The sequence below is a fragment of the Musca domestica genome, unplaced genomic scaffold, assembly GCF_030504385.1.
Source record: "Musca domestica strain aabys unplaced genomic scaffold, Musca_domestica.polishedcontigs.V.1.1 13, whole genome shotgun sequence".
Classification (NCBI taxonomy): domain Eukaryota; kingdom Metazoa; phylum Arthropoda; class Insecta; order Diptera; family Muscidae; genus Musca; species Musca domestica.
Genome location: NW_026712172.1, coordinates 16,538,933 through 16,549,009, shown reverse-complemented (window position 1 = coordinate 16,549,009; position 10,077 = coordinate 16,538,933). Strand labels below are relative to the sequence as shown.

Here is a 10,077-nt window from a genome sequence, read left to right as displayed (position 1 = left end):
CGGTTCAGATATAGCTATAGCTCCCATATATATCTTTCATCCGATTTGATCTTTAAGTCCCTCACATTCCTACTATGCACTCCACAACCGTGATATTTGGTACCAGGTATTAGATGGAGCACAGAAATAGCTGTTTTAAATTTTATCGAAATCGGTTCAGATTTGGATATAGCTCCCATATATATCTTCATCCGATTTCGGGTTTATTGACTACCAAATGGCCAATATCAGCCCAAATGGCCCGAATTTTGGCACATGTGACCGAGATTAGCCTTAAAGCAAATACAACAAATTTGGAGAAAATCGGTTCAGAAACAGCTATAGCTCCCATATATATGTTTTATCCGATTTGATGTTTAAGCCTCTCACATTCGTAATATGCACTCCACAAGAATGATATTTGGTACCAGATATAAGATACAGCCCAGAAATAGCTGTTTGTAATTTTATCGAAATCGGTTCAGATTTGGATATAGCTCCCATATATATCTTCATCCGATTTCGGGTTAATTGTGCACCAAATGGCCGATATAAGTCCAAATGGACTGAATTTTAGTACATCGGACCAAATTCAGCTTAGAAGCAAGTATATCAAATTTAGTGAAAATCGGTTCAGATATAGATATAGCAACCATATATATGTTTCATCCGATTTAGTGTTTTAGTCCCATACATTCGTGATATTCACTCCACTACCGTGATATTTGGTACCAGGTATTAGATGGAGCACAGGAATAGCTGTTTTAAATTTTATCGAAATCGGTTTAGATTTGGATATATCTTCATCCGATTTCGGGTTAAATGTGCACTAAATGGTCAATATCAGCCCAAATCACCTGAATTTTCGTACATAAGACCGAATTCAGTCTAGAAGCTATTACGTAAAATTTGGAGAAACCCGGTTCAGAGATAGCTATAGTTCGTAAAATGCACGATAGAATTAGATAGATATTGATTTTGTACCAAATATCTAATAGAGCTCTGAAATGCCCTGTATAACCCTTTTTACGAGAGCTCTACTAAATATGCATAGTGGTGTAGGGTATCATATAGTCGGCCCCGCCCGACTTTTGAGCTTTCCTTACTGGTTTTTTTTCGAGAGAGCTGCAAGTTTTGCTAGTTTTTGGAGTACGAGAACGCGTTGTAGTAGAATTAGCACTAATTAGTACTAACTTGTAGGTTCTGGAACACAACTAATATTAACCATATTTACCATGAAATTGAAAGATTGAACACTTTAGATCATATTTTTGAGAGAACATCCAGGCACTTCATTTATCATTCGCGCTATTTAACTCATTTTAAAAATGAGGAATAATATGAAAAAAAAATGAAAACAACTTGTTGCATATAATTATGTGTCATGTGCGTACTCACGCCATCTATACGCCACATACCGAAACTCGTATAATTTTGTCTGTCACACCAAGTGACATATGGTTTGTTTATCCTGTCATTTCAAAAAGGGAAATTTTAAATGTGGAAAACATATTGGAAATAGGGAGCCAATAAGCCATGTAAAATATTCAAAGTTCTTTCTTTTTATTTCTGGAGTTCTTGGCAGCAGGAAGTGGATCGAGCAAAAAGAAAATAGTAAAGTTTTTACCCACGTTAAATACAACCGGTGTAATAATACCCGCATATCACAAAACAAAATTTTAAAATATTTATTGCCTTTATTGCACGAAAAGAGAAAAAAAACCTCAATAACTTTTGAACAAAAGGAAGTAATCCAGCACCAAACACCTTTGCCAGCATCGATAACGATATTTGGACCACCGATCCCGACTCCTCTGCCCATCGTTGGATACGCTGTTGAGCACCAGGCATTCCGCGGTGCTGAGGTACCTAAAAATAAAAGAATATAAAACTGATATGGTGTAAAACGAGCTATTGACTTTAACTCATTACTTACCTCCAAACTTATTGATAATTACTTGCGACGGACGGACTGCCCATAAACCTAGAATAAAAGGGTATAGAAAATACGTAGCCTTAAGGGTAGACATTTCCTTTTGTTTTCTTTATTATTCGAATTTTTATTCTCATATCCTCTCCGAATAGATAGAGCTCTCTCTAGGCAGGTAGGACAGGTTATTAACCACCAGGAGTTAGTTGCTCCCATACACAAAAGCTTAATGTTGTCCCTTTGCTTTTACTCCACTTAAAATAGAAGAAAACTTTTTATTCAGGGTTTGAACTATAAAACTAAAATACAACACTCATACTTACGAGATTAACTGACGGATAATAAGCTCCATTGCCAGCAATCACCGCCATAATAGGACCTCTGTTCAGCATCCCTGGAAAAGAAAGAAGAGCAGCCATCTTATATTAAATTTATTAAATAAATACCCAAAAGTGGTACTTACCTAAGTTTCGTTATTATGTACAACGTTCAAAATTATAATACTTACGATTTTCGAATATTTTACACTAGTAAAAACTCTTTGCACTAGTAATAACCTTTTTTAACAATGTGAATTTCAAAGTTAAAATTATCCACAATTTTTTTGTATTAAAAATTAAGAACCTTGAATTAAAAATAAAATTATAACGATGGATATGAATTAAAATGTCTTCTCCATAAGGAAATTTAATTGAAGGTTAGGAGGGTGACGTGCTAAAGAAGAGGTAGGTATGGGGGCAATATGAACATGTTTTGATTGCCAAGGTGGAACAAGTGTTCCAGTGGGAGGGAAGAGCTCGGTTTAACACCTGCCGAGTACTTTCATGATTTTTTTTCCCATATAACTGGTTGCTTTTTCTTATTTATGCTGTGGTAAAAGTCATTAATAGTTTACTATTTCTCTCGGGCTCGGAATACCCTTTTTTTTTTTTTTTTTTTTAATTTTGATCAGTCTGGCATGATATTTTTTTTGTTTAACGTATTGCCAACCTAGTCAATGTCGTCAAGAACCACCCCCATCCGGCGAGCACTAGCCGTGCAAAAGCCAACATGCCAGCAATGACGATGTTTGATAGAAAACAGGAATTATGTGAAATCAACTGACGGTAGTACGTGACAAAATGGCGCCCACAACGTGGGGCCCGAGATGAAAGCAAAAAAATAATTGTAGCCATATATTATTTAAAGCAAGTAGGTCCCGTTTGAGTAACTCAAAGAGTCCTCCCGGCTGCCACTTGGTTTAAATAGTATACCTTTTGAACGATATTTCTTCATTTTCAATATCACGGTCCAATGTTAAAATCTCAGTCCCGACCTAAAGTTTTCTAAATCGGGGTCGTGAGGTGGAGATTTAATTTTGAATCACCAAACCTTTAGGCTACATATAATCGTAGGTCTTATCGCCAGTGTTAGTAACACAACGCATTTAATTGCCACGATTGTGTGGAGTTTTTGGGTCACATCCAATTAGTTTTTCATTGCAATAGCCATTTTTAACAATCATTTTGTATTCGAAAGGAATTTCGTTGTCCGGAGTCAATTCTTAGACAGAAACACTCATAGTATAGTCAACGAGATTTCTTTCGATGTCACTAGGTTGTTAAACCAGATTTTCCATATCCACAGTATAAAAAGTTAAAGCACAGGATTGCAGGAGGTAATTATTTTGTTTACCTTATTTCTTTTAAATCTGAAAGTAACATCTACTCTTCTAATGGCCGTCACCTAGAATCCTACCTTATGATATATTGAAAGACTTTTTGATATTATTTAATACATCATTATTTTCCTACCTCGACAGAAGTAGAAGCATTACTACTAGTATATATGTTTTCTTGATTTTTAGTTTTTATTTTTAATATTTCTTAGGAACACAGTTATTAGTTTACTATTAATTTTGGAATGGTTTGACTAGAAGTGGTAGTAAGCTACAGCCAAATAATATGGAAAACAACGAAGAAGCAGTTAATTCCGAGCCAAGGGTAGGGGCACAGAACACGCAAACTCAAGTTCCTACGAACAACCCACCAACTTTGCAAACCAACACTGGAACGGGAGGCATTGTCAGATCGTCAAGCGCTCCATCGATTGGCAGCGATGCATCGATCAGTCCGGATGAACTGAATAATACTATACTTTCTCCAGCATTTTCAAGTTTGACCGCTCAGAACGTAAGACGAGAATTTCGACAGGGGAATGGAGACGATAGATCGGAATTCAACCAGGCTAATAATCTGCAGGAAATGATGGCATCCATTGGGTTAGCACAAGCTCAACTGATGCGCAGTATTGAAGTGATTCGGCAGGTTCAGCGTGATCTACAGCAAGCACGGCCAACCGTGAGAAATTCCACCGAGGAAGGTTTGTCGGCTGAACACGCAGCTGGGATACAGACTCCAGCTATAGCTCCAATGACGAGCGCGCCACCGCCACTAACACGTTATCCGACAGTTGTAGAAAACACTCAATCAATGCACGGAATTAGGGAACCTCCTCCATCGCAGGCAGTTCGAAATGAGGCATCAGGAGCCGAGAATAACAATCCTATCATTGCGGTGGATACCAGAGGTCAAGATTATACGGGGAATCCAACAGAAATGAGACCTCAGAAGCCGTCGAATGCATCATCCTATCACGGAAATGTAGCTCATCAAAGTAGCAATCGAAAATACAAAGTTAAAGATTGGGGAATGCGCTTCAATGGCAGTGAGAAAAACGCAGATGCTGAACATTTTATCTTCTGTTTGGAGTCTACGAGGCAAGACTATGGTTATCCATTTGACGAACTTCTCAGGGAGTTCCCACAGTTACTTGAGGGTAGTGCCGAAAGTTGGTACTGGCAGCAACGACGAATTGCCCCGTTTAGGCACTGGAATGAGTTGAGGGAAGCATTTTTAGCCCAATTTCGTCGGTACCAGAATGAATTTCAAATTCAAAAAGAAATTATGGGTCGTCGTCAGATGCCGAATGAAACATTTGATGAGTTTTTCGATGCCGTGCTCAAAATGAGAAACCAACAACGATCTCCATATGATGAAAACGACTTGGTAGAGATCATGAAAGGAAACTTAAAATCATCACTTGCTTCTCTTATTTTCCCTATTCAAATTAAAGGGTTGAACCATTTTCGGCAGGAGGTCAAACGGGCTGAATTGATGGTAGCTGGACAAAGACAAGCATACCAGCAAAGAACGTTTCAACCACAGAAAGTACACGAACTAGAATACACAGAGGCCGAATCTGAATTGGACGTAGACGCTTTAGCAGTGTCCAACCGCTACACGTGTTGGAATTGCAGAAAGGTTGGTCATAGTTACATTGATTGTCCTGTACCCATATCAAAGGTGTTCTGCTTCAAGTGCGGAAGAGAGGGAGTAGTTTCCCCAAAATGTCCAAGGTGCCAGGGAAACTTGAATCGGAGCGTTCCTCGAACTGGGGAGGCGCGCTCCACCCAGACGGAGTCCCAGCAGGAACAGTAGAGGGAAAGTGTAACGCGAAGAAGGTAATCTTATTAGTCAACGAAAACAAGAGGGTGAATGAAGAGAAGCCGATATTACGAGTGTTGAAACCATTGCATGTAAGGAAAAAGGAATACGAAGAAGCTAGGTCGAGAATTTTCGGTGTAGTGTCCAATAAAGTAAAACGGGCTAGAGAAAGATACAACGAGAGAAGGAAATTGAGAAAGGAAATTGCATCTACTACCCTATATGAAGGTGAAGATTCGAGATTTTACACCAAAATTCACATTAATGGCGAAGAAATTGAGGGTCTTCTTGACAGTGGAGCAACGGTGTCTTGTTTAGGTAAGGGTTGTCTAGATCTGGTAGGAAAAATTGGTTTAACTCCTCAAGATTTCTTTTCTTTTGTTAAGACTGCAGATGGAAGTCCACACAAGATAACCGGGAAAATCCGTGCAGATATTACCTTCAATAATATGACTCACCCAATAGATTTCTTTTTGGTTCCTACACTTAACCGACAACTCTTCCTTGGAATTGACTTCATGAAAACCTTTAAAATGTTTGCGTCTATTGAGAGTCTCACCACCAACGGCGTCAGTCTTTGTGATGAGGCTGATAGTGGAACCAGTGATGACAGAACTGTTCATAAATTGTCTGATCCACAACGGAAACGTTTGGATGGGATAATAGCAAGATTTCCTTCTTATTCAACACAAGGCTTAGGCCGGACTAAGTCTGAGGTCCACACGATCGACACAGGTGACGCAACTCCAGTTAAAAGTAGACACTATCCTGTATCTCCAGCTGTACAAAAGCTCATGTATGCAGAGCTGGATAGAATGCTCGATCTAGGAGTCATTGAGCCGAGTGAAAGTCCGTGGAGTCATCCTGTCACTCTAGTCAGAAAGGGCGACAAAAATAGGCTCTGCTTGGATGCTCGTAAGCTCAATGCTCTGACGGTCAAGGATGCCTACCCACTCCCGCACATTGAGGGATTGCTTAGCAGGTTGGGAGATACCTATTTTATCTCAAGTGTCGATTTAAAGGACGCTTTCTGGCAAATCCCATTAGATGAGTCCAGCAAAGAAAAAACGGCTTTCACAGTACCGGGAAGACCACTCTACCATTTTACCGTCATGCCTTTTGGGTTGTGCAATGCGGCCCAAAGGTTGTGCCGTCTAATGGATAGAGTGATCCCTTCGGTACTGCGGGACCGCGTTTTTGTTTACCTGGACGATCTTTTGGTGGTTTCGCCAGACTTCGAAACCCACCTGGAGTTGCTGAAGCGCGTTGCCGATCTATTAGCTGAAGCAGGACTAACCATAAATGTAGCTAAATCTAAGTTTTGCTTCAAGGAATTAAGATATTTAGGCTACATCGTTGGAGGTGGTGAACTCAAACCAGACCCAGCAAAAATTGAGACAATAACTCGTTTTTGTTTTCCAAAAACCGCGAAACAGGTACGCAGCTTTACGGGGGCAACAGGGTGGTATCGTAGGTTCATACCAAATTACGCAATGATCGCCGCGCCCATTTTCGATACCTTAAAGAAGGGAAAAGTTTTCCATTTTACTGAAGAGGCAAAGATAGCTTTTGAAAAACTCAAGACTGCATTAATCACTAGCCCTGTCCTGACTCATCCTGATTTTTCTAAACATTTTTATGTGCAGTGTGATGCTTCTGATCTGGGAATCGGAGCAGTGCTATTCCAAAAAGATAGCGAAGGAGGGGAACATCCCATTGCTTACTATTCCCAGAAGCTCACATCGGCACAAAAGAATTATTCAGTCACGGAGAGAGAGTGCTTGGCGGTGGTTAATGCAGTAAAGAAATTTCGCCCTTATATCGAGCTTATGCCATTTACAATTATTACCGACCATAGTAGCCTGAAGTGGCTGATGTCGCATAAAGATTTAAGTGGGCGATTGGCTCGATGGAGTCTTCATTTACAATCATTTAGTTTCGATATAGAACATCGCCAAGGGTCCATGAACGTAGTACCTGATACACTGTCAAGATACGATATGGAAGAGTTGTCGGTAAATGTAGATGCTTTAATAGACCTTTCTTCATCAGCTTTTCAAAACGAGGACTATAAAGATCTTATAGATAACGTCAGTAAGAACGCGGATCGGTTGCCAGATATAAAAGTGATAGATGGATTCGTCTACAAAAGGACACAATTTTACGACGGCTCACCTACCAATGAAGATTTTGCTTGGAAATTGTGGATTCCATTGGAGTTAACCAATGGAATTATCGAAAAAGCCCATTGTCTCCCTGTGGCCTCACATGGTGGTTTTCATAAAACCCTAAAAAGAATCAAGGAGTATTTTTATTGGCCCCTTATGAATAAGCAAGTTAGAGATTTCGTCCTTAAATGTCAAGTATGTAAAGAGTCTAAATCAGCCAACATAACGCTACGTCCTCCCATGGGCAAAGAAGCCAATGTGGAGAGACCTTTTCAAAGAATTTTTGTAGATTTTTTAGGTCCCTATCCGCGTTCAAAGGCCGGCAACACTTATATTTTCATTGTCCTTGACCATCTTAGCAAGTACGTTCTTCTTAAGGCTATGAATAAAGCCAGTACTAAAAATGTGGTTAAATTCCTCATATCAGAGGTATTTCATAAGTTCGGTACACCCGAAGTACTAATTTCAGATAATGGACAACAATTTGTAGCAAAGGAATTTGAGGACCTTATGACAAACTTTGGTATCTCTCACGTGCGCACAGCAACTCATTCGCCAAAAAGCAAAGTGACTTCAAAAGGAACTTTAATGCTAAACTAGGACCTAAATTTGTAAAGTGCAGAATTGTTCGACCAATTGGAAATTGTCTTTATGAAATAGAGGATTTGAGAGGGAAATCCTTAGGAGTATTCCACGTGAAAGATTTGAAACAATAAGAAATGGTTTTTCTACCGCATCCCATAATAACAGAAGAAGTCCTCTCACGATCTGAATAACACCAGCAAAAATTTAATGTTTAATAATTATTCACGGAAAAATATTTTCCTTACGAGCTCATAGATTCATTTTCTCCTAAACTATATTTTTGTTATTATAAAGAAATAAAACGATTGTTCACTTACCGGCACAAATCCAAAAATAGATATATCATAAGATTACAGCGGCAAAGTAGAGATTTCTGCATGGTGGTTTTTACTCCTCATAGTTGGGCACAAAATCAGAATTTATTTGCTTTTCCACTTTAAAGTATAATCGCAACGTTGATTCGCCGTTAAATCCACAATCATTAACATTATTTTGTTTTGCTTTTATATTTCTTTTATGTTTTGATTCAAATTAGCCTTTGTTTTGATTTTGCTTCGCATTTGTTTTGATTCATTTCTTTCCTCACTTTCGTTATGTTTTTTTTTCCGTTAACCTTTTTGTGACTCTACACATGTACTCTTTATTCTCTCTCATAGCTGTATTTCACACTCTTTGATTTTACTACTCTTACACTTTTGCTTTTAAGAAATCATATCACAAGAAAAGTATGGTCGTATGCACAAATATTCCCACTATTACAACAACAGGAATAACGTAGGCTTTTAATTAATGAAAAAAACTTTTCTGATAGGTTTTTTTTTTAACAATGCTCACTTCTTTTTGTTTTTCACTTGCATAGCCAATTAATACGCATATGAAAATATAAATTATTGGACTTTTATTGCATACACAGATTTAGTATTGATGAAAATTATATTAATTCCATTTATACACTTTTCAACACACATAATTTATATCTTTATTATTAATATAAAATTGAATTTCTATATTTTTCCTTAAAATTTATATTCTTAGGCAGCACACATTTATTTTAGTAATTAAACGATTTTCTTAACTTTATTCTCTATTCTTTTAGTTTTAGATTATTTTCTGTTTTTTTTTCAATTACACATCGCTTTGTTTGCACTGAAGATGATCGACGATTTCTAGAATGAAACGGTTATTTCAACCCAGCAACAAACCTATCACATAGTACGCAACTCGTTGTGGTACAGTCGTATGAAAGCACAGCACAGTTATATGACGCCAACTCGATATTACGTTTATAACACTTTTTCATTCGTCGTTTCTTCTTTTACCCGTTACAATTTTATCTTATTAGGAAATTTCAGATTTTGTTTATTTTAGGATTTATTTTTTTGTAGCACATTAATATTAGTAAGACACTATTGGTAATCACAAAAAGTTTTTTTAAACAGCAAATTCTTGGTTTTTCTTTTATTCTTAATTGTATATATTTTTTTTGAAACCCCGGTATTCAATTGTATCGCCCGCACTTCAAGAAATTCACTACATATGTATGGTCTGTCTATGATAACGTAGCCAGTTCAGTAGAAATAATGACGCAGGCATATTTCATTGACAAAGAAGAGCTGACAAGATCGACGTCCTATCGAAAATAAAAGCGCTCCATTCAAATGAAGCTTTCTACAAATCATCGAACTTATTTTTCGCACTTTTTCCCTCCCATCCTTTTACAGTGATGTACAAAGGATGGTTGGGTTTGTCATGTGCGTACTCACGCCATCTATACGCCACATACCGAAACTCGTATAATTTTGTCTGTCACACCAAGTGACATATGGTTTGTTTATCCTGTCATTTCAAAAAGGGAAATTTTAAATGTGGAAAACATATTGGAAATAGGGAGCCAATAAGCCATGTAAAATATTCAAAGTTCTTTCTTTTT

At 37.8% G+C, this 10,077-nt stretch overlaps 1 long non-coding RNA gene across 1 annotated transcript; it reads right to left on the bottom strand.

Moving 5' to 3' along the window:
- Positions 1 to 1,364: 1,364 nt before the first annotated feature.
- On the bottom strand, positions 1,365 to 2,491 carry LOC131800772 (uncharacterized). Its single transcript, XR_009341531.1, has 3 exons — positions 2,233 to 2,491; positions 1,916 to 2,163; positions 1,365 to 1,848 (listed from the first exon to the last, which is right to left on the bottom strand). It is a non-coding gene; the product is annotated as an uncharacterized LOC131800772 (long non-coding RNA).
- Between the last annotated feature and the right edge of the window lie 7,586 nt (positions 2,492 to 10,077).